This window comes from Schistocerca americana, chromosome 1 (genome assembly GCF_021461395.2).
Source record: "Schistocerca americana isolate TAMUIC-IGC-003095 chromosome 1, iqSchAmer2.1, whole genome shotgun sequence".
Taxonomy (NCBI): domain Eukaryota; kingdom Metazoa; phylum Arthropoda; class Insecta; order Orthoptera; family Acrididae; genus Schistocerca; species Schistocerca americana.
Window position 1 is genome coordinate 230,474,068 of NC_060119.1, and position 23,497 is coordinate 230,497,564.

Here is a 23,497-nt window from a genome sequence, read left to right on the forward strand (position 1 = left end):
TTTCAAATCATTCTGCACAGGGCATTCATGCATGCTGCTTCTCTGGGATATCAAATTTTCTCTCACTCCGCAGATTCTCCTGGCACGGCACCCAGTGTATACTTTCCCTTTCCGCTGGTGAATTAAGCACTACGTGGCAGCTATTTTCAGGTAAAAAACGAAGTGATTTTCTTCGAGGTTGAACGTATGCTCAACTATCGAAATGTAGTCTTCTGTAACCAATGTTTCTGTCAAGTCACATGTCGTTCGGAAATAGAAAGATGTGGCGCTGAAGGATGAATATGTAGAGAAGGGCTAATACCGTTTTCGAGTATTATGGTCGTAGCTTTAATTTTCGAGCTAATTATTAACAGTTTGTAACACCTCCGTTTTTATCCCGACCTGATCTGAACGAATAGCAGCCCAATATTCATTATAAACATGACCGTGAACCTAATGCGGCTGGTAATCGGAATTGACTGCTACGGAAGTTGTTACTTTCCAGTTTTTCTTGTTCAATACTATAATACTGAATGTATGGTAATAAGGAACACCAACACAGTTTTACTAATTACGAACTTATATTCTTCTCAAAACACAAAAAGGAGACAGCCACTGCCTTCGTCATACATATCTAATTACGGATAATCTCAGCACAGGCTTTCTTCATTTGCCATTACCGTCACACGCTAATCCATCATTGCATCCAACACTGCAATCCAAGGTTAGGCCGGCGCGGTAGACGCGAAACTAAATATCGGCACTAGTAACGTCACTGATCACTTTTATAAAGATACTTCATCACTTTCCCGGTATTTATTTATTATTTAGGGGTCTAACCACGGCGATGGTGACACCCTTCTCGGTTAAAAACCCTGTATTCCAATAATGGCCTCCACACGCATAACATTCCCGCCAACCACTCTGGCGCATCTCGACACTCGCTCTCGCAACGTCACAATCGATTGTTCGCCCTATCGACCTGTACCGAGTACAAAGTTACAGTAAGGGCCTACGGACCCCTTACAAGTTTATTGCTACCATTCGTATGCAGAGTAATGGTAGAATAGTTCATTCAAATATACTAAAAGATGTACAGGACGACTCTTATTACCATTTAAGAACTCGCGAAGCGACGTAGACGATGCAAAGACAAGTAATTTAACGTAAGACATATGGGGCCGCAAATGTTGGAAAATACCCGAAAAGTGGATGACAAATGTTGAAGATGTGACGTCACCAGACGACGTACTTCGTCCCATGCCCATCGGTTGCGCTTGTCGATCCCAAACTCGCAGGTAGGGGACAGTGACGAACATCGCTCGGTTACTTTTTGTAAATGTGATGTGTTATAAGCGTAGAAATTAGAAAATTATTGGACTCGCTGTAACCAAGCAATTTCTATTCAAATTTTCCGTTTCTTTCCTTTTGTCCCTTCCACAAGCACCATTTTTAAGGCACTGTTTAGTCAAGGAAAGGTAGGTCATTTACTGCTACCGACACGGCTTGGAATCTTATACTACTTTACTTTTGACGCAATACTGCTCTAGATTTTTCTTGTACTGTACTTTACAATAAATTAGCGGGGACCGCGAGACCGGCAAGTGAAATAATAAATATTACCTCACTGTAAACACATAACTGTCCAACTCAATAAAAAATCCTAAGCCTTACGCACTACAGTCGTGTACGTAGGCTCACAGCCACAGTAACGTGGTTACTTGACATGGTTGCAATGATCCGGTGCAACGGACCAGTAAGCACAACTGCTGCACGTAAGGTGAGGTACGTCATCTGGTGACGTCACATGTTCAACATTTGTAATCCAATTCTTCGGGTATTTCCCGACATTTGCTGCCTCATATGTCTTATGTTAAATAACTTGTCTCTGCATCGTCTACGTCTCTTCGGGGGTTTTAAGTGTTAGTAAGAATCTCCTTGTGTAAGCATGAGAAGCAGCAGTTGGTTTGGTATGTTTTACACTGCGAGCATATTTGCATAACCAAATTCGAGGTGACACCTATTCTTTGGCTACCAAAGTTGTGTTATTGAATAGAGCTCAGGCGAGTGAGTGAATTAGTTGGTTGTAGAGAGAGAGAGAGAGAGAGAGAGAGAGAGAGAGAGAGAGAGAGAGAGATGTGTGTGTGTATTGAATAGTCACTGAGTGAGGACCTTTGATGGCGGTCGTGCCTTCCAGGGAATATTATTTTATGCTCTTTATGTATGACTGAGGCTAAAGGATTATTTTTGAGAGTATTTTATAGAGGGTCGGATCGTTTGGAACGAATAATGTGCACTGAATTTACTTACTACCGAGTTATAATTGTAGTATAAAGAGTTAATAATGTTTCACAATATCTACTTGTTGGTATCGAGTATAAATGATCAGTCATGCGTTCAGTATTCTCGTTACCTTTGGCCCTCCACTCTTAGTTAAAGTTACTTCATTAAGAGAAGCCGAGAGTAAATGTTACGTAATTTAAATATTGTGTGCAAAAGTAAATTTCATGGCGTATGCCAATGCTGAGGAAAAGTTTTAGTTCATATTAGTACGAGTCTCTTCTGTGTTATTAAAAAGATTTAATTTAATTTCAAAATACCCTTTCAGTCATGTGCAAACATTGCACTGAAACACACTCATTGTTAAACGAAAAGTAAACGTGGTAAAAATTCTACTCTCGTGTCTTTCACTACAACGTAGAGAGTGAGCTGTATTTTTTAGAAAGTGAACAGTTTTATTTACGTAAACATCTTGAAATGAAGTACGATAAGGCAGTTTGTCCAGCAGCCATTAGTTTCGCGTCATGCAGCTTAGCACTTCATATTTTAGCAATACTCAGACAGCGTAGAACCAAGTCATCCATTGCCAAGGTACAAAGTATTTGTAGGGCCTAAATGTACTTTAACAGATGAAATTAGGAACAGTATTCAATACGCAACACTTAGTCATTATCTTATACAATCCACACTATTACCTCAGACATCAAATGAATACGTGGCTCTGTAACTCTTGACAAGACATTAACGAAGCTAAGTATGTACACGGAAAAGGTGCATTTGGATGATTACTTATTTACATTTGTGGGAGACCGTTTATTTGTCGAAAATAAACGACGGTAGACCTCAGAAAGTTCTAACGTCAACTGGCGTCTATGCTGCAACTGTATAGAATACTGAGTAAGGTCATCAGCAGAGGATTAGTTAGAAAACTACAGTGCCTCACTGACAGTTTCATGACAAATCCATATCGCGTATTATTGATAACTATTCCTTGCATTCAATTCCAATAACAGATAGTCAGAATCAGTTTCGATTGATTAGTATCACACACCTCAGAAGTAATTTACACAGTTAATCTTCGTGGTTTGAAGTCGAGTGTATTTGTAATTTTATTGTGATTTTTCTGCTGTATGATTTAACCTCTTCTATCCATACGTGGAACGTGCTCACTAGACATTTCATGAACTTGATCTGCATGCAAACCGAACTGATAATTCAAGAGGGACTCTCATTTTTACTGTCATGCAGTGAATCGGGCACAAAAATGGGCTTTCAGTCAAATTTGAAATTGAATAAATATAACTCGAACAAATACACAAGATTTGACAAGACATCAGCCTCACTGAAGCGGAAAGCATCGATTCGTCTGAAACAAAGAGGGGAGACTGAGACTTCAGATGGGACTGTATTTTCATCTTAATTAATACTTGCGCTTGTGGTTGTGGTTAAGACAATAAACGAAAATTTCGTAAAATTGTTTTCGTTATACAATCCACACTATTACCTCAGACATCAAATGAATACGTGACTCTGTAACTCTTGACAAGACATTAACGAAGCTAAATATGTACACGGAAAAGGTGCATTTGGATGATTACTTATTTACATTTGTGGGAGACCGTTTATTTGTCGAAAATAAACGACGGTAGACCTCAGAAAGTTCTAACGTCAACTGGCGTCTATGCTGCAACTGTATAGAATACTGAGTAAGATCATCAGCAGAGGATTAGTTAGAAAACTACAGTGCCTCACTGGCAGTAAACACGAAGAGATTCTAGTCGTATGTAAAGTACAACAGGGGCAAGATTCAATCAATACCTTCACTGAGCGATAACAAAGGTGATATTATGGAAGACAATGCCGCTAAATCAGAAGTACCAAACACAGTATTTCGAAATTCCTTCACAAAAGATGACAAAGTAAATATTCAAGAATTTGAATCAAGAGCAAATGCCCACATGAGTAACTTAAAAGCTGATATCCTCGATGCAGCGACGCAGCTTAAAATACTTAAAAAAGGCAAGGTTCCTCAGAGTATGCTGATAAGGTACAATAGCTCCATACGTAACAGTCGTATAGAACTGATTGCACGTAAAAACATGTGTATCCAAAGACCAGAAAGTAGCGCAAGTCACACCAACACCCAAGAAAGAAAATACAAGTAATCCGCTAAATTACAGACCCATTTTACTAACCTCGATTTGCAGTAGCTTTCTGGCACATATACTGTGTTCAAACACTATGAATCACCTCGAAGAAAACGATTTATTGACAAATAGGCAATTCGGATTCAGAAAATATTGTATATGCAAAATGCGAATAGTGTTTATTCTCACGAAGTAATGAGTGCTATCGACAGGGATCGTCTAACTGATTCCATATATTTAGATTTGAAGAGGGCTTTTTACACCGTTCCTCACAAGCGACTTATAATTAAATTGCGTGCCTGTGGAGTATCGTATCAGTTGTGTAACTGGAATAGTGATTTTCTGGCAGAAAGTTCACAGTTCGTAATAACTGACAAACTCGCCCTGTGAAACAGAAGTAATATCTTCACTTCACTTTTTATTCAGAGCTCTGCATCTTAATTATACGTAATTAGCAGGGAGTCCGCTTCTAGCTACTGCGACGGTCTGCGTGGTGTGTGAACGGGTGGTAAATCAGTTGTGCTTAAGAAATGAAATTGCATAATTAAATGATTTTCTAAAAACAACAAAGAAAGTGCTGCAGATTCTACTTAACACGTGTGTCCATCACACATCTCCACAACTTGAGTAGACTTAAACATTTCAGCATGGACCTTGTGGTTCAGGAAAATGAAGAAAAACGTTGGTGACGTACCTGAAATTTAATATGTAATTTTTTAGTCCAATCGTTAACCATCCGTAACATTGTAAGTCATAACAAATGTTCAGAACTCATCCAAAATCGAATGTAATTCTCTCAATTACAAAATTGTTACGATGGCGATTGCGTTCAGTATGTCCAAAGTTCACGAAACTCATTCCATTTTCCAGAGAGGGCATCCCTCTATTGCTATCAGTGACCTGTAGACTATATAAATATCGAACTCAATCTTTCTGAACTAGCCAGAAAAAGATGCTCGCATTTCATTTCTTGCCTAATTACGACGTGGATACCATGACAGGTCACGAGAAAGCAAAATGAAAAGTTTTCTTTCTACTCCCATATCAGCTTATTAAATCGCATGTTGATATGAAGTTGAAAGCCAGTACTAAGTACAGAATTCCTTATCACATACATACATTATTCTGCGGAACTGAAACATGGCAGGCGACAAAAATCTGCAGGCACGCTGAAGCTCCATACTCTGAGATGAGAGATGTATATCCATGCAATACAGGGATCACAGACATCAATAATCTACAGTATGTTATCTCTGGTTGCGCGTTGTCACCCTGTGCATCATTACGTAAAGATATTTGTTTTCAACAAAATTCATAGATTCTTTAAACACAAAGAAAAAGATGTAATTAAAATTATTGGGAAAACGGGCCAGAGAAAAGGGGGTGCCCTCCTAATGTAGATTTGTGGGGGTTCGATTACTTACCGAAAATAAACAATGTCAGATCTCAGAACATTCTGGACGCCATCTGGCTTAAATCCCGAAACTATACAGAACACTCAGTAAGGTCCTCAAGGAGGCTGGTTTGAAAGCTACAGTCCCTCGCTAAAGATGGTTCCGCTGAAGCGGTTCGCCTTTACTTACTTCGTCCTCAAAAATGACATACCCTGCACATATAAAGGACCTACAGTATAAACTGGACTCCTAACCAAGTTGCAATTTGACGGTTTTCACATGCACAGATCACTGCCGTAAGTGAGAAAAGGAGAGTAAAGAGCGAAAGAACCTGGATCTAGTTAGTACAGAGTCCCATACAATGAGATTACTTTCAGGGGAAACATATATGAGACAGGGACATCAACACGAGAGTATCAACGAAAGTGGATGACCGAGAAGAGTATTCAAATCGTTTTTCCTGGTTAAAATGGTGCAAAAACTGTTCCACAAGGTTTAATATTAAGACAAAAATTACGTAAGTAGTTTCAGAGGGTTCCAGCATGCGAACTGACAAAATATCAAAAGATGGTGGCTGGGAAGTAAAAAGCGATAATACTTGTAAAACATTTACGTGTAGGGGCAAGTACCCCCTTTTCCTAGCAATGACTGAACTCTCCAGGTAGCCTCGACTGTGCCTCGTCTTTGTAGAAAACAGAAATGAGGTCGTACAGTATCTGTCCTTCAGAGCACACAGTTCATTTAGTCCCTGGTTTTCTAAGCGCGCTACATCACTTATTGACTCACCCTGAACAGCATCGGCGTCATTCGTAACAAGATAATCCAATTTGGGCGCAGGTCGCATAAATCTACACTTTCTGTATACACCGTAAGCCGGTGGCGACGCCATCGAATAGAGTGGCCGCCGCAAATCCTGGGCAGCGTTTATATTAGTTACACACATGTTACCGTACTGACGCGCCGCTGGGATTACGGCGTAGCCGGTGCAACTGCCGCTCCGGAACATTCATAAATTTATGGAACCATTATTCTATCACAATGGATCATTGTGGCGCGGCCAGCGGAGTCCCGTAAAATCGTCCGATTATCCACCAGTGTCTGCAGTTAGACAGACTGCACCCACAGCAACAATATACTGCATCGGCTCGGTTCAGTTATATCTAGTAATAATGACAAATCGCTTATCACTTCCCAAAATACCCACACAGATTACAGGATATGACTGTACTTCAGTACGAAAATAGAGCTATGTAAATACTAAGCAAGAAAGAAGAGGAATAGTTATTATATTTCCAAAAAAATTCCTTGTTTATTACAATTCATCATTCAGGTATCTTACAACAAATTGAACGAAGTGTTCTGTTGCAGCCAATATTGGTTAATTTAGATATCAGGTGTCTTTTCCCATCTTCACATGCATAGCTTTCCTGAGGGTGACTATATTTGAGCCCGCCGCCTTATGCCACCCGCCAAACACACACACACACACACACACACACACACACACACTCACAGAGAGAGAGAGAGAGAGAGAGAGAGAGAGAGAGAGAGAGAGAGAGCGTACACAAGCACAACGCCACTGAAATCTACAAGTATGCGAATGATATACTTTTTCAGAATTCTGCCTGTGTGTATGGGTTTTTTATTTAATTTTCAGCTTTCTGACTGGTTTGGTGCAACCGTCTATGTTAACCCCCTCTTTTCAGACAATGCCCTCAACTATTTGTTACATGTGTTTCAATCTCTGTCTTGACCATCAATTTTAGTCGCCTACGGCTCCTCCAAGTACCACGGCAGCTACTACCCCGTAGTCTTACCATGTACCCTATAATAGGGTCTCTTCTTCTTCTTCTTGCGTGGAGAATATCTTCAGTGAACATAAACTTGAGCATCTTTCTGTAAAACAGATGCTTCAAAGTACAGAACAGGACTTTAGGAAAAGTGGAACTGAAGGAGTCTGTGCTACTGAAAGCTTCGTAAAGCTGAGTGATAATCTTCTCTGCGGAATCGGCGAGAAAAGATGTGTGCAGTTTTTTATTTATTTTTTATTTTTTTATTTTATTTTTTTTTTTTTTTGAGGAACCCTCTCCTTGCCTACCCTTGTCTGCTTCTTACATCCATCTCGCTTCATTCGTCATCCGTTATTTTACCAGAGATCCTTAATTTCGTTTTCCCCATGGCCTTAAATTTGAATTTAAGTTTGTCGCTAATCACATTTTTGCTGATACCATTATTTTCCTCTTTTGTTTCCTTCATTCTCAATCAGTATTCTGCCGTCATTAGACTGCTTACCAAGCAGTCATCAACAAATTATTTCATTTCATCTTTGATTTTATTTTCCTTTCCCGCTCCTAAACCTGTCTTCTATTTCCGTAATTCATTCTTCAAAATACATGCTGAACAGTAGAGGAGAAATCAACATCAGTTTTTTCCTGCGCAATGTCAGTGTTAGCTAGCAGGGAGCCACTGTTAAGTGTGCGTACATCTACAAAAGCTCCGAGCAAAGTTCGCAGTGGTTAGCACACTGGACTCGGATTCGGGATATCGGGATAGCGACGGTTCAAACCTACGTCAGACCATCTTGATTTAAGTTTTCCGTGATTTCCCTAAATCGCTTAAGGCAAGTGCCAGGATGGTTACTTCGAAAGAGCACGGCCGCTATCCTTCCCCATCCCGCCCAAATCCGAGCTTATGCTCCGATCCTAATAACCTCACTGTCAATGAGACGTTAAACACAAATCTCCTCTCTCTTCTCCTCCTCCTCCTCCTTCTTCTTCTCTACAAAAGCAGAAGTGAGCAGCCGAGATATCAATCGGTGAAATTTTATATGAAAACAGTCTCTGCCACCTTCATATTTATTGACATGTTAGTCATTTTTAGCGCTGTGTTATATCCAAGTTACAGCACGTAGTGGCCGGAAACAATGTAATAACGCCTGAAATTTTCGTCACTAGCCCGCACCTTCTTCTTCTTCTTCTTCTTCTTCTTCTTCTCCTACGTTCATGGATTAGATGAGTTTCTCTCTTCCGTTGTCTTCCCCCTCTGTGACGTTCCTCCACGTTTGTAGTCGTGAATTTGTTTCGGATTCTATCCACACATTCCACCATTCTGTACCTGTTTAGATCCATTTTCCTGTGCACTGAACCAACTTGTAACTGATTACTTATGTCTTCATTTCTGAGGCGATATTCTCTGTTCCACCCTTTAACACTACATAAAAACGTCATTCTTTTCCGAGGGAACCCATTTTTCATACCCACAGAGCGTGGCAGGTACTGCCACGACGTTACGAAACTTGTCTCTGTCATGACTTATTCGTTAGCGTATTTCTGATTGTTCCACAGACTGCATTAAATTTTAGTATCTTGTTAGTAATTTACCTTCTTTCATTTCCCGGATTCTGAAAGTCGGTTACCTGGTCTAGTATGAGATTATGTATTACAGTATTTTATACGCTACTTTTCCTTGAATGCCACAACCATTACCTTGTTATTGAAGATGTTCGAGTTGTATTTGGAAGCCAACAAATTAAGATGATAAACACCCTTTGAAGAATATGATCATTTTCTTGGATTATTATTTGATGACCGGCATACAGTAGAGTGTTAAACGCTTTTTTAAATTTAATTTACCATTTGAACAAAACTCTGAAGAGGCCACCTTTTGGACAGAAAAAGGTTTTATACAATGAGATTAGGAGGAGGATCCTTTACGAGCATAATGTGATCGTTTCTAGACGAAAGGAGCATATGGAACAGTTCAGCGGCGGGTGACTATATTTCGTAAGGCGAAAGAAACATCCCTGACAGCTGACAGCTCTGTTGTCAGCTTTTACACCGATAAGTTGCAAAAGACTGCGGTCAGTACAGCCTGAAACCCACAGTCGCCTGCAACTATGGCAACAGTGATGAAGGATGAACAAAATCACGTTACGTGACTTGTCGTGGTAGGCTCACGAATCTGCCGCGTGAATCCTACTTCTCTCGCTGTGTCGACTGTAGATGTTATATCACAACCGAATGAGGTGCCACAGAAACGTAGGAATGCGTATTGACGAACATTATAGCGGGAAAGTATTATCGACATACGCAGCAAACCGCCGATGCTGAAATTGTTAACGAAAGCCTATATCTATAAAAGACAGAGACCTGAGAAAGGCTCTGACTGTTTACTTACAATGCCTTAGTAATATTTGAGCCTGATTATGCCAGTAATATTCAAAACTCCTTACACCTTTTGTGCAAAATCGGTATTACGAAATGTACATAAGGATACACGAAGTGTTACTGAAAGTTGAGACGGCAGCGGCTCTCTCACGGGACGTGGAAATACACGTGGATGAGGTGCTGGTGACGTCACAGGCTGGAATTCCACATTCTACTACACTGCGGAACGTGAAGTAAAGAATCTGGCGTGACACATTTTTGTCTCGTGGAGAGGAACGTGACCAATGAGTTGCGACGTCGTTTATCCGTTACAAGCAGAAGTTAGGAGCAGCTACTCAGTGTATGGCTTTAAACGACGTATTTGTTGGACTTTCCTTTTGTCGTAGATTACGTGGTATGAATATAGCCTATTTCAAGCATCAATAAATAGAGGATCCCTCGAGAACACGTCGTTTCAGCTACGATTTGTTAAAATAAAATGACGGGAAACTACATATCGCATTATAAAAGCTTCCTGTAGTTGGTGTTTTTAATTTTATAGCTTGTTCTCTATGAATGTATACGGTTTCAATGCTACTGCACAATAATCTTCTATCAAAAGCTAGTTTTCTGGCACAATTTGCATAATTAATACCAAATATAGATATTTGTGTATACTCCTTAGAAAGTCTACCATATACAGAGAGCTGACTGTCCCGATGAAGCCACGGTGTAGGTCATTGCGTCGTGAACTGTTATGAGAGAGGCAACAGGTTTACACTGACCTCCTTCCAATTTTTCTTTCACCTTTGGTTTTCTGAAAGATTCCACGTCTTTCCTATTAATTTAACACAAGTTTTACCTGTAAAAGTCGATGTTACGTATTACAAATAATTAATTTTTTTGCAATTCCTGTTTCACAGGTCAACACTTTGAACGGCGGACAGAAATTCTAATGTGACTGCGAGTCTATGTCAGAAAGTAAACGCAGGTTACATACTAGATGTTTTTGCTACTTTGAAACTTTCCATAAAGTATGTATACCTGTCTCTTGGTTTTATAGTCTGCCTCATGCCAGTAAGTATCTTTTTCAATTATGGCGAGCAGTTTAGAAAAAAAATCTCCTTTTCCATTAGAATAAAATTATCAAACGAGTTTCGATCTTGAAATCTATATAATGAAGTACGTTGCTTCAGAGTAGCTGTCGTTAATGTAACATCGAGAACGTGGATATTATTCACGTACAGATTGACATTACACAGCATAGCATCTGCGTCATAAAATATGTTTCATGTAACTGGCTGGACAAGAGCGTCTAAATTGTCACCTAACATCGAATACCGGATAAATAAATGCCAGGAAAACTATTATCCATGCAACGGTGCGCACGACGCACCGGCAAGGACTACGACAAGGCAAACACCACAGCCATTTGTTGTTTTTAATGAATAGTAATTAACATTGTATCGTAACAAAGTAATTCGTTGCTTTGTATTCAAGCCTGGCAGACAAATACTGGTTGCGCCATGCCAGACATATTGGATTTTACTGCTGTGTACACCACTAAAAGTGGGTTAATACAGCGAGGCGCAATGTTTGTATTTTTTTACGGACAATATATCAGCTGTTTATCTTCATGGCCCTCCTGCATTTTAACGATGAAAAACGTAGGCTTTCAACCATTACGTTCGTTTCACAGCGATATAAAATTTTAAAACGAAGATTCATAAGTGCAGCTTACCAGCTGGGACTGTTGTTTGTTCTTTGGAATTTCAAACTTTTAATTCAACAGTTTAATCAGAGACCCCGGCTCACGCCGGAAGATCAACATTACGCTGTCAGGTTAAAAATGTCCTAACTTCTTCTTTACTTTGACTGATTCCGATATACTACTGCCGTCAGTAAAGAATGTTTATTGAAAAGTTGGAAGGACTGTCACTCGGCTACGTGTTGTGTGGCTCTGAGAACTATGGGACTCAACATCTTAGGTCATAAGTCCCCTAGAACTTAGGACTACTTAAACCTAACTAACCTAAGGACATCACACACACCCATGCCCGAGGCAGGATTCGAACCTGCGACCGTAGCAGTCCCGCGGTTCCGGACTGCAGCGCCAGAACCGCTAGACCACCGCGGCCGGCTACGTGTTGTGTAATGGTTTCCATAGTGTCCTACAAGTAAATATCTTCCCCCACCTTGTCAATAATCTTGTAAAATTTGAGAGTGCCTTACTGCACGTAACACGTAAAGGTAGCAGAACACTTACCGAAAAACCTCGTAAACGGTTGGGATTAAAGCACAACACACCTGTCCATTTAATCCAAATCCTAGGCAGTCTATCTTGAATTAGAATGTCTCTGGTATTATCTCGTAGTCAGCGTCTATCTCTAAGAAAGATTGACTGAGATCGTAGATACGGGACATAAGAACCCTTCAGTCAATACAAAACAAATTCAAATAAATAAGACATAAACAGATAAAATTTCTAAAAATATTATTTAGCAGGATGTGCTGTAACAACACATAACTGCAGGTTAATGTTTGCTATTGAAAATGGATATATGGGTAGGCAGTGCAACACTGAATATATAATAAATTTGATGCATACTGGTTTAGTATTAATAACAATTTCAGCTGCTAGAATTCAGAATGTCGCTGGTGGGAAATTTTAATTACTAAGCAATGCAATCAACATACAAGTATGTGATAGGTGATTAGAATAAAGCTAATGTGAGCACTGAAAGAATAAAGAAATTACCTGGCTTGATGTAGGTGTAACGGTTTCGACTTCAAGTCTTTGTTAATTTATTGTAAATGCCTCTATTGTTTCACGAGTTGAGTTCACAGCATCAATAGAACAGAACTGTTCAATCTTTATCCCTAGTGTCTTCAAAATATCGTCACTTAAATTAAAACCGTTAGATCAACACACTTTGGTATGTGATAACTACGTAAGATTTTGACACTGAAATTGCCCTTAACAGCAAAATTGTAATTTTAATTTTAGGTGTTGTTGAAGGAGAGCTGTTAGAAAGTAAACTGAAAACTTTCTTGAACCTATGTCAGACACTTTGCTGAAATTGGTCTATAGGGGATTATTTGTACTGATGCTCCGCATCAATGAAATGTCGGTTGACAGTCGAAAGTATGACTGCAGAGACGTTGTTCGGCAGCTTCCACAGACATACATTATGTATGCCTGTGGCAGCTTCCTGTCTGAGACGACTGCTGCAAGATCCCTACTGTCGACCGATGTCTCTTCGATCGCCGTCCTGTCAGAATACACCATAAATAACCCCCTCACTGGTCTAAAAGCAGAATGGGGCAAGACCAATCGAGTTAGCTTAGTACCAAGATTTTGAAACAAGGGTGGGCGGACGCCAAACACCAACGCCAATGCACTGTCCGCCCATTTAGTTTTCACTGCACCAAAATTAAAACGTTGTGGAGTTCGGGCCTCTCACAGATTCCAATTCAGTTTTGAGCATACCAAACTAGACCACAGCTAGCTCTCTACCCAAAAGAAAGACAATCCGTTTCACTCCAAATATTCAGCTTAACTCGTAGTTGCAACCCAACAATGCTCACCATCGCGTCTCAACTGTCTCTTCGTAGTATTATTCACAGACACATAATTTTCCTAACGGGCCGAAGATCCTAAAATTACACATAAATATGGCATTAGCATTATACAATAAATAAAAATATTAATTCTGCCTAACACACTACGATGCATCTGTACACCAAAATCATTACAACTCAAGGTTCAAATGGCTCTGAGCACTATGGGACTTAACATCTATGGTCATTAGTCCCCTAGAACTTAGAACTACTTAAACCTAACTAACCTAAGGACAGCACACAACACCCAGTCATCACGAGGCAGAGAAAATCCCTGACCCCGCCGGGAATCGAACCCGGGAACCCGGGCGTGGGAAGCGAGAACGCTACCGCACGACCACGAGATGCGGACTACAACTCAAGGGAAACAATGTTGACAGAAAGAAGAGGAAAAAAAACACAAAAGGAAAATACATACGGTACTGACTTTTACGGAACTATAAACGATTAGTAGTAGTAGTAGGTTTACAACATAGTAACAGTAGCCAAATCCCCCCCCCCCCCCAATTAGAAAATGTTTACGGTGGCAGTAACGTATTTTGTGCTGGTAGTAATAGTTTCTTGTTAGCCGAGCGGTCTAAGGCACTGCAGTCATGGACTGTGCGGCTGGTCCCGGCGGAGGTTCGATTCCTCCCTCGGGCATGGGTGTGTGTGTTTGTCCTTAGGATAGTTTAAATTAAGTAGTGTGTAAGCTTAGGGACTGATGACCTTAGCAGTTAAGTCCCATAAGTTTTTTTTAATAAAAATGGTTTCTTGGAAATTTTTTGTCAGGCCCTTAAAAGTGGTGGTACACGCAAGCGTCACTATATAGGCGGATCTAAATTTTATTCCGAATATTGGCGTTTGGGACCACGTACATCTATTGCTTTGAGATGGGCATAAAAGAGAATAATCAGACTGCCCGGTTGAAACCTACCCAGACTGTTCTGCAGCTCTTATTTAAAGTAAGTTGAAATCCATGCTAAATTTCAGCTACCGACGTGAACAGCACAGAGTACTAGAGGCTGCAGTTTGAGAACATTTCCATACTGGTAGACTAGGAACTTCAGTGATCTGTCCATAAAAACTACTCTGTAGAATATTCTTTAAAATGGCAGCTACTGACGGAAGCATTCTCTGTCTAACGGTTAGTAGACTCGTCGTAAGGAATGGAATATGAAGAATGTCTACTTTTTTGTCAGGATGAACTCGAAATGTGGCAATTAATGATGATGAACGTTTACGACTTGATCAAAAATCTAGAAGGGAAAGGGATTTGTTCCGACAACACGGAAGAGAAGTGTGACGCATGAAAACATAACTTTTCGGTTCCCAAATTTTTTTATTTCATTCTTCGATGAGTCTTCCACGAGACTATCTTCACTGAACATTGATCTTTTCACATGAGGTCGAAAGTTTCCGGTCGACTGTTGATAACAAAAGTATTTCTAAGGTAACAATGAACCGTCCTGACTGGTTACGGACATTATTATGTATGACTGTGTGTGTATTGTCGTAGAATGCTCAGTCACTTCTGGAAGCTTTTCCAATTTGATGGGAAGCGTCCTTCTATTGTGAATTAATTATTCTTAATTGTAATGATCTGTATTGCAAACGCAAGATTCACTAAAAGTAGCCGTCTTATGTTTTCCTTTTGTAATAAAATCATCTACCACTTCAGTACGAATAACTTCTTTTTTCTACCTGTTTCTTCGTATAATTTTTGTTATTTCTTCTGTCGCAACTTTATGAGAATATCTTGAAGCTTCTAAGCCGACAATGAGAAGCTGCATACTCTTTTATGCCTGTACCGTTAGGAATATCTAAAGCTTAGTCACGCAAGACGGTATTGCTAAAACTGAGGTGCTTTTACCTGGCTTTAGAAAAAATAGAGTTGAACCTAATGAGGGTTTAACGCCGCTATTTATATCCGATCAACCCTTACGTCGTTCTGGTCTTGGTTTTCTCACCTATACTAATGGCCAAAACAAAATTTATTTTGTACGGTACTCACTTCCTTATCACTTTCAATAACGCGATACAATACTGCTTTTCCGCTGTCTAACGAGGTAATTATAGTTTGTGTGGCTTTTCTTTCGGAGATAATTAAAAAATAAATGTGGCTCTATTATACAAAAATGATTATAGCTTCATGATGACAGCTTTCTTCGTCTTCTTCGTCGTCACTAGACTTACAGTCTGAAAACAAAGTTTCTAACCATGTGTCTCCACTATTGACAAGTTCGTCACAACTTTTCAACGCCATTTCGCACATCACATAATCTTCACGCTATTTTTTGTTGATGACTTTAGTTTGCTAATTACTCACAGTTCCCCATCGCTTGTGGGGCAAGAATAAATCTACAGTTTTTTTTATATCGAGCCAGGGCCGTAAAGATCAGTGACCATATAATTACATTATTGGAAATTAAAATACGGAGCTCCAAAAATTATATATCACTTTCCCTTCTCAGCAAAAGCAATGTTCTATTTCAATGGTAAAGCACCGAACATCCACGATAATGTCACGGCGGCTGCCGTAACCACAGCTAGCTAGATCAAGTGGCGGTGGCGACCATCCGTTAGATGCGAGCGAGAAGCAAGAAAAGCCGCAGTTTGTAACTAGCGTTAACTGCGAGAAGCGAGCGAAAAATTATGGCATGTCTGCCCATTCCGTTGGTAGGCAACGGCCACGAAGTCTGCATATACACTGCTTGACAAAGAAAGTGAAACAGCAAGAAGGCGTGGTCGGATGTATGCAACAATGGCGGATGTGTGTAAGATTCGAGTCGCAGTTCTGTGTGAATGGTAAATGCATTAATCTTGTTCGTGTTTGCGATAATTCACAGGAGAGTATAGCTTTTAGCTGGCGTGAACAGCGTCAGATGTCGCGAGATCACTGTAAAGGACACGGGAGACGTCACGTGCTCGTGTAAGATAGTGTTACCAGCACCTGACAGAGGCTGAAAGAGGTCTCATTGTGTGTCACCATTTTGACTGCTGGTCGAATCGTGTCAATATCCAGATTAGTGGGGCTTTCGAATGTTGCAGTGGCCCAATGTTGGACTGCATCGGAACTGAAGGGCAGATATACTGGTTATAAAGGATTCGGTCAACGACATTTGAGCACCATAAGATTGTTCACCATGCATTTCGTAGCGCTTTCATGTCTGTGCCTGCCATCCGAGAAGAAGTAATGAACTCCCTAAACATTCTGTGTCATCCCGCATCATTGGACGCAGACCAGAAGGCGCTCAACTAGGCGCCCACCATTCCTTGCGTAGGTTGCCGGTAGCAGCACAAAACAAACAGCTGTCAAATTAAATTTTCTCTGTGGCATTTAAGTCTCTAATCAATCTACGATAACATTGGAAGCTGAAGGAGTGAATTAAAGTTCATGTTGCGGTCGGGACTCGAACCCAACTCTCCTTGCTTACTAGGCAGATAAGCTGACCAATACACCATCACAGCATTACGAACATCAAAGCTGCACGAACTATACAAGTCAAATACCCTCCCAAACACAAACTCCAATTCACATCTCCCCTTATATTGTCACTATTACCAGGGCTCTCCGACGTTGGAATAGCACCCCAGCACTGGACGTAATAGGGAAGTGCTGTACTACATGTGATCGAATAGGTCTTAAATTAAATTTTCCCTGAGACATTTAAGTCTCTAATTTATCTACAATAACGTTGGAAGCTGAAGAAGTGAATTAAAATTTGTGCTGCGGCCGGGACTCGAACCCGGTTTTTCTTGCTTACTAGTCAGATATGCTATTACACCACCATAGCATTATGGTCAACCTACCTGCACAAACTACCGAATCCAAATACCCTCCCCAACACAAACTCCAGTTCACATCTGCCCTTATATTGTCACTATTCCAAGAGAGCCCTGGTGATAGTGACAATATAAGGGCAGATGTGAATTGGAGTTTGTGTTCGGAAGGGTATTTGACTTCAGCAGTTCGTGCAGCTGTGGTGGTGTAATGGTCAACATATCTGCCTAGTAAGCAAGAAGACCCGGGTTCGAGTCCCCGCCACAGCGCAAATTTTAATTCACTTCTTCAGCTTCCAAACAGCTGTGTCTGGAGTGGCACCGTGAGCGAGGAGTGTGAACTACTGTGAGTGATTGAGGGAGTCTGACAGCACACTCTATGTCCCGATTTGCGCCAGCACCTTGGTGTCACTTTTCAAAAGAACAATACTCATTTATACATGGCACATGTCTGTATACGAGGTCTGTTCAAAAAATTGCGGGACGTTCGTAATTTCACGCCCATTATGTGTTGGAGCGATATGTGGTCTGCATACCTGCACAGAGCTGTTTTTAACGTGTTAAGTGCCAGACGTTTCACTGTTTTATGTCTGCTAGTTATTATTCAGTGCTGTATTGAGTAAAACGTTGTATCTCACAGTTTGCGAATTTCAAAATGGCACAGTTACAGGAGCAACATGCCTGCATTAAATTTTGCGTGAATCTCAAGAAAACCTTTACAAATAAACACCAAATGATGCAGGAGGCCGACGGTGGTTAGTGCTTAGGCCGTATTCGGTGTTAGGGAAGGTTCATACGGCTTAAAAGTGGCCGCACGGAAGTTGGAGGATGACTGTCGTTCAGAACGACTTTCATGTCAGGAATGTTAAGGAAACAGTGCATGTCAATTGAAGACAGACTGTCCGAGAGTTTGCAGAAGAATGTAACATTTCAGTTGGATCTTGTCATGAAAGGCTGTCACAGCATCTCAGAACGCATAGTGTTGCCGACAAGTACGTCACACGGATAACGAGTCAAGACGACAAAGACCTCCACCCCGCAATCTGTGCAGAGCTTTTTCATCACACAAATGTGAACGAAATGGTCCTTAAGAGAAACATACCTGGTGGTGCGACGTGGGTCTACGGTTATGATGTTGAGACCAAGTTTCAATCTTCACAACGGGTAGGGAGAGGTTCACCAAGACCAAAAAAAGAAAAAAAAAAACGCTCGTCAGCGCAAGTCCAATGTCAAAGCCAAGCTGATAGTTTCCTTTGACTTTGAAGGATTAGTTCAACATGAATTCATGCCGTAAGGGCACACTGTAAATCGATGGCGGACCGGAGTGGCCGAGCGGTTCTAGGCGCTACAGTCTGGAACCGCGCGACCGCGACAGTCGCAGGTTCGAATCCTGCCTCGGGCATGGATGTGTGTGATGTCCTTAGGGTAGTTAGGTTCAAGTAGTTCTAGGTTCTAGGGGACTGATGGCCTCAGAAGTTAAGTCCCATAGTGCTCAGAGCCATTTGAACAATTTTTTTTGTAAGTCGATGGTACCATGGTGACGTGTTGCGACGCCTGCGAGAAAATGTGAGAAGCAAATAGCCTGAAATGTGGCGAGACAAATCATAGCTCTTACCTCACGGTAACGCACCCGCACATTCGTGCCTGTTGCTGCTTGACTATTACACAAAAATCGAAATCACTGTGCTGCCTCATCCTCTCTATTCTCCAGATCTGGCTCCTGTTGACTTTTCTTTATTTCCAAAGATGCAAAGCCCGTTGAAAGGACGAAAATTTGCAACGATAGACGAGATAAAAGAAAATTCATAGATGCCGCTTTGCGAGATCCAGCACGAATCGTACCAAGACTACTTCCGCAAGTGGAAACGGCGTCGAGAGATGTGCTTCAATTGTGGAGGAGAGAATTTCGAAGGAGATCATGCACAACAAGCAAACGATAAGCGCAGAGAAATTTTGTGGAGAAACTGGAAGGAAAATCAGCATTGGCTGTATTTTGTTGTTTTCTTGTCAGCAAAATCGATCTTCGGTCACTTAGTGACCATCCTCAGTGCTGTAATATACGATTAAAATTGGTAGGCATTGGTATCGACCAATAACCACAAGCTTAGAACGATTACATGATCGCTCTAAGCTTGTGGTTATAGCTTGATTCCAGTTCCTACCAATTTTAATTGTATATTACAGCACTGAGGATTGTCACTAAGTGACCGAAAATCGATTCTGCTGACAATAAAACAACAAAATATGGCCAATGCTGATTTTTCTTCCAGTCGTATCCACTATTTAGTCGTGGTGCACACAACACGCCATGGAGTCGCCAATCAATAAAATTTTGTGGAGGAAGTTCCTCAGCTTTTTGAAAAGGCCCCATAAACTGTCTGTCGTGATGCTGAGATACTCCCGTGGCCAAGTAGATCCCCAGCTGTCCGTACATATGTGGGACAAGCTCCAACGTACACTCCATCCCAATGTGAGTAGCCAGGCTATCAAGAACCAATTGCAACAGCTGTGTGCAAGCTTGCCTCATGATGGGATACAACGACTTTGACACCCATCACAACTGAAGAAGACCACTCTGGCCAGACATAGTGCAGCGTCATAGTGTTCAATGGGCTCTTACTGCCGAACTCTTTGTTACTTTGCCTCTATTTTGTAATCATTGAAACTGCAATACAGATCCTCTCAACCTGTGAAGTATCATTTAGATTCCTCCTGCCCCTCAGGCTTGTTTACTGCCATTGTCTGACAGTGTAGTAAGGGTTACGTTTTGAGGCACTTAAAGCGTACGACGCCAGCACGCGGCGCAGCGTAACTAGCAAAGTGCGCAGTGTGTTGAAAACCCGCAAGCTGCAGTTGGCACAGCGTGTCCAGCTGATGGGCCGCCGCTGCCATTAGGGGTGCACGCCGGCCGCACATTAGCGTGCCTGGCACATGCCTCGCGAGCCCCCAGCCCGCAGGCCGGCGTGCCAGCCGCTCACACCCGAATCCGTCACGGGCCGCCGGCGCTGCGCTCGGCCAACAATAGGCGCGTGCGGGGGACTACCATTATTCCCGTCCCAACCCGAGCCGAGTATTCTGAGATAAAGGACCAAGGACACAGCGGCCGATCACCGCACTACACGTGGTATCCAAAGCAGCGGTTGTCAAACTGCGGTTATTCACGCGACCCACGTTTCTGAGTCGTATAATACAAGTGCGTCTGAAAAGTCCGGGGAATGGTCTCAGAAAATAAAGCCAACAAAATTTACAAACAAATTACCTGTACTGGCCTTCAAGATTATCATCATTATTTACAACACACTTCTGACATCGAATCTCTGTATGTCCGTCTTTTCAGAAATTGTTCGGGCCCTTTGCTGTTCACCATATGATGTCAAATCAAACACCTCTCAGCTGTCTAATTTTCCAAATTGTTATTTTATTTGACTGCCAGTTTCGGTGATATATTACATCATCTTCAGGCTCCCTGACCGCCGTGTAGGAAGATTCCAAACTCGGTTTCGTTCAAAATAGGGGCCAGCATTCAATGACTGGTATCTGTAGATTTTTGAGACAGTGATCACTTCGAACATCACCTGCCAGTTTTTAGACAGCCATCACTTCAAACGTCACCTGTCGTCAGGTGATATTGGAAGTGATCGCTGTCTCAAAAATCTACAGATACCAGTGTTTAAGCCGGCCGGGGTTGCCGAGCGGTTCTAGGCGCTTCATTCTGGAACCACGCGACCGCTACGGTGGCAGGTTCGAATCCTGTCTCGGGCATGGATGAGTTTGATATCCTTAGGTTAGTTAGGTTTAAGTAGTTCTAAGTTCTAGGGGACTGATGACCTCAACAGTTGAGTCCCATAGTGCTCGGGGCCATTTGAACCATTTTTGTACTTGAATACGAGTTCCTATACCAGTTTCTTTGCCGCTTCACTGTATTTATTAGTTTTTACCTGTATGTAGGCACTTGCAAACGTGGTGTTTCTTTTTTAATCATAATTAGATACTTTAAGATATGCGGCTGTTTTATTGTACAGAGGTGAATTGAATTATGGGTGAAATCAAATTTAGAAATTTGTTCACACAGACCTACAACGCAAAACAAAGCCAACTTTAAATTTTGTGGAATTCATATTGTTATTAAATGAGTTTAAAAGTAAGACAGAAACTTTGTAGCTTGTTTAGGTGTGGTCAAAACTTTATTATTTCGAGGTTATGTTACTTGTTTAGGTTCCCTCACAATGACACAAGAAATACATGGCATGTACTGCGCGACCGCTAAGGTCGCAGGTTCGAATCCTGCCTCGGGCATGAATGTGTGTGGCGTCCTTAGGTTAGTTAGGTTTAAGTAGTTCTAAGTTCGACGGGACTGATGACCTCAGATGTTAAGTCCCATAGTGGTCAGAGCCATTTGAACCAACCAGTGAAACTGGTAGCCCAACAAAATAACAATTTTGAAAGCTACGTCATGCCATGAACTATGAAGAAACCAAGTTTCTAGCACAAACGCCCGGCTTTTGGGACAGTGTTATAAGGGAGTCTATAGAGATAAAAGTGACCAATAATCTCATGAACCGCGACACGGGGTACCAGCTAAGTATAGCCTGGGATCTTGCTCTGGAATTGTTGAAGAAGCAACGGGGACAACTGCAGCACTCCACAAATTGAAGAACTGAAAGGCTGAACACGGAGAACGATTCCCATACAGAGTTACAGGCGCACCAGACCGAAGATGGAACGCCCAGGGTCGTATCTGACGGGCGCGGACCGCAGAGGGAACATCTAGAACCGCAGCGGACTGAAAACGGAATGCCAACGCTCCAGCAGATCATAGTGAGCTGACGATGCCGCTATACATACGGGCCTAGTCCTTGGCCCGAGGTTTGGAGTCTAAGCTGTGGACAGATGTTCCTCCAAGATCCTTACGGGTTGAAACAGTGTTGCCTCTCGTTGCAGATGGTCCTTACGTGTTATTGGTGCTAAATCCTGGTTGCCAGCATGCAGGCATGCAAGCGGTGACGTTGGCTGTTGATGTTGTACTAATTCTTCTTCCCCTCGTGCGCGATGTTGTTCAGTGCAGACTCCAGCTCGGATGAGAGCTGCTTCTCTCCATCACGGACTTCTTTCTTCAGCCGCGCGACCGCATCCTCCAAGATGAAGCCCTAGTCGCGCGGCGTGAAGACTGGGTTCGAGTTGATGGTGTGGAGGTCCTTCTTCGTGACGAATTCGAGCATAATTGCCCGATATCCACCACGAAGCTCGAACGGCCGGTTTGGAAGTGGTGGCTTCCGTTTCCCTTCCGCTTGCGCGAAAAGGTAGGGTTTTCTTTGGACGTCGTACCGCCCGTCTCGCACCATGGTTGCGATCTTCTTGAGTGCCGCTGGCAGGTTGGTGACGTCCGGGAAAAATATGACTTCAGAGTGCATCCCTCCTCCCTCTTGATCTTGTTTGTCCTGCTTCGTCTTCTTCCCAACAGGTCCTGACGACGTGCCCGATCTTCTGGCAGGGGTAGCACTACCTCTTGTGCTGCGATCGGCTGCGCTTCTTCTTATTGCTGCCGCGGCCATCTCCTGCCAGGGTGAGCAGAAGCTTGGCCACAGCAGCAAGTTTGCCTCCCTTTCCGCGTCCCGACATGGCGTTGGGCTAGTGGCGTTGGCGTGCGCGAGCGACGGTAACGAAGTGAGGCGCAGCGAGTCGAGCAGCGGGGTGCGTGCGTGTGTCGTGCGTGCGTGAGCGGGAGAGGACCACAGGGAGAATGCCTGGTACCACAGACGGGATTCCAAACGCACCAGACCGAAGGTGGAACACCCAGGAGCGTGTCTGGTGGGCTCGGACCGCAAAGAGAATACCAAGGACTGCAGCGGACGGAAAAGGGAACGGCAATGCTCCAGAAGATCGCGTTGAGCGGGCGCGGGCCGCAGAGGGAGCGCCTGGTGAAGGGGGAAGGCCACAGTCATAAATACTGGACCACTTCCACTCGAGTGGTAGTCTCAGGTCGCACCTGATGAAGGTAACGAGCTACGTTACCGAAATATCGTACAAGAACGACGCTGATATCCGGCAGAACACCCGACAACCCAAGATGCCAATAATTTCGAAATTTCGACGGCTGAAAGATGTTTGATTTGATATTCTGCACTTCTGACATCGGTTGCAAACCTGTTGGAAACTGTCAGCACACGCT

At 42.3% G+C, this 23,497-nt stretch overlaps 1 non-coding gene across 1 annotated transcript; it reads left to right on the forward strand.

Moving 5' to 3' along the window:
* Positions 1-17,525: 17,525 nt before the first annotated feature.
* On the forward strand, positions 17,526-17,598 carry Trnat-agu. Its single transcript has one exon. It is a non-coding gene; the product is annotated as a tRNA-Thr (tRNA).
* The last annotated feature ends 5,899 nt before the right edge of the window (positions 17,599-23,497 follow it).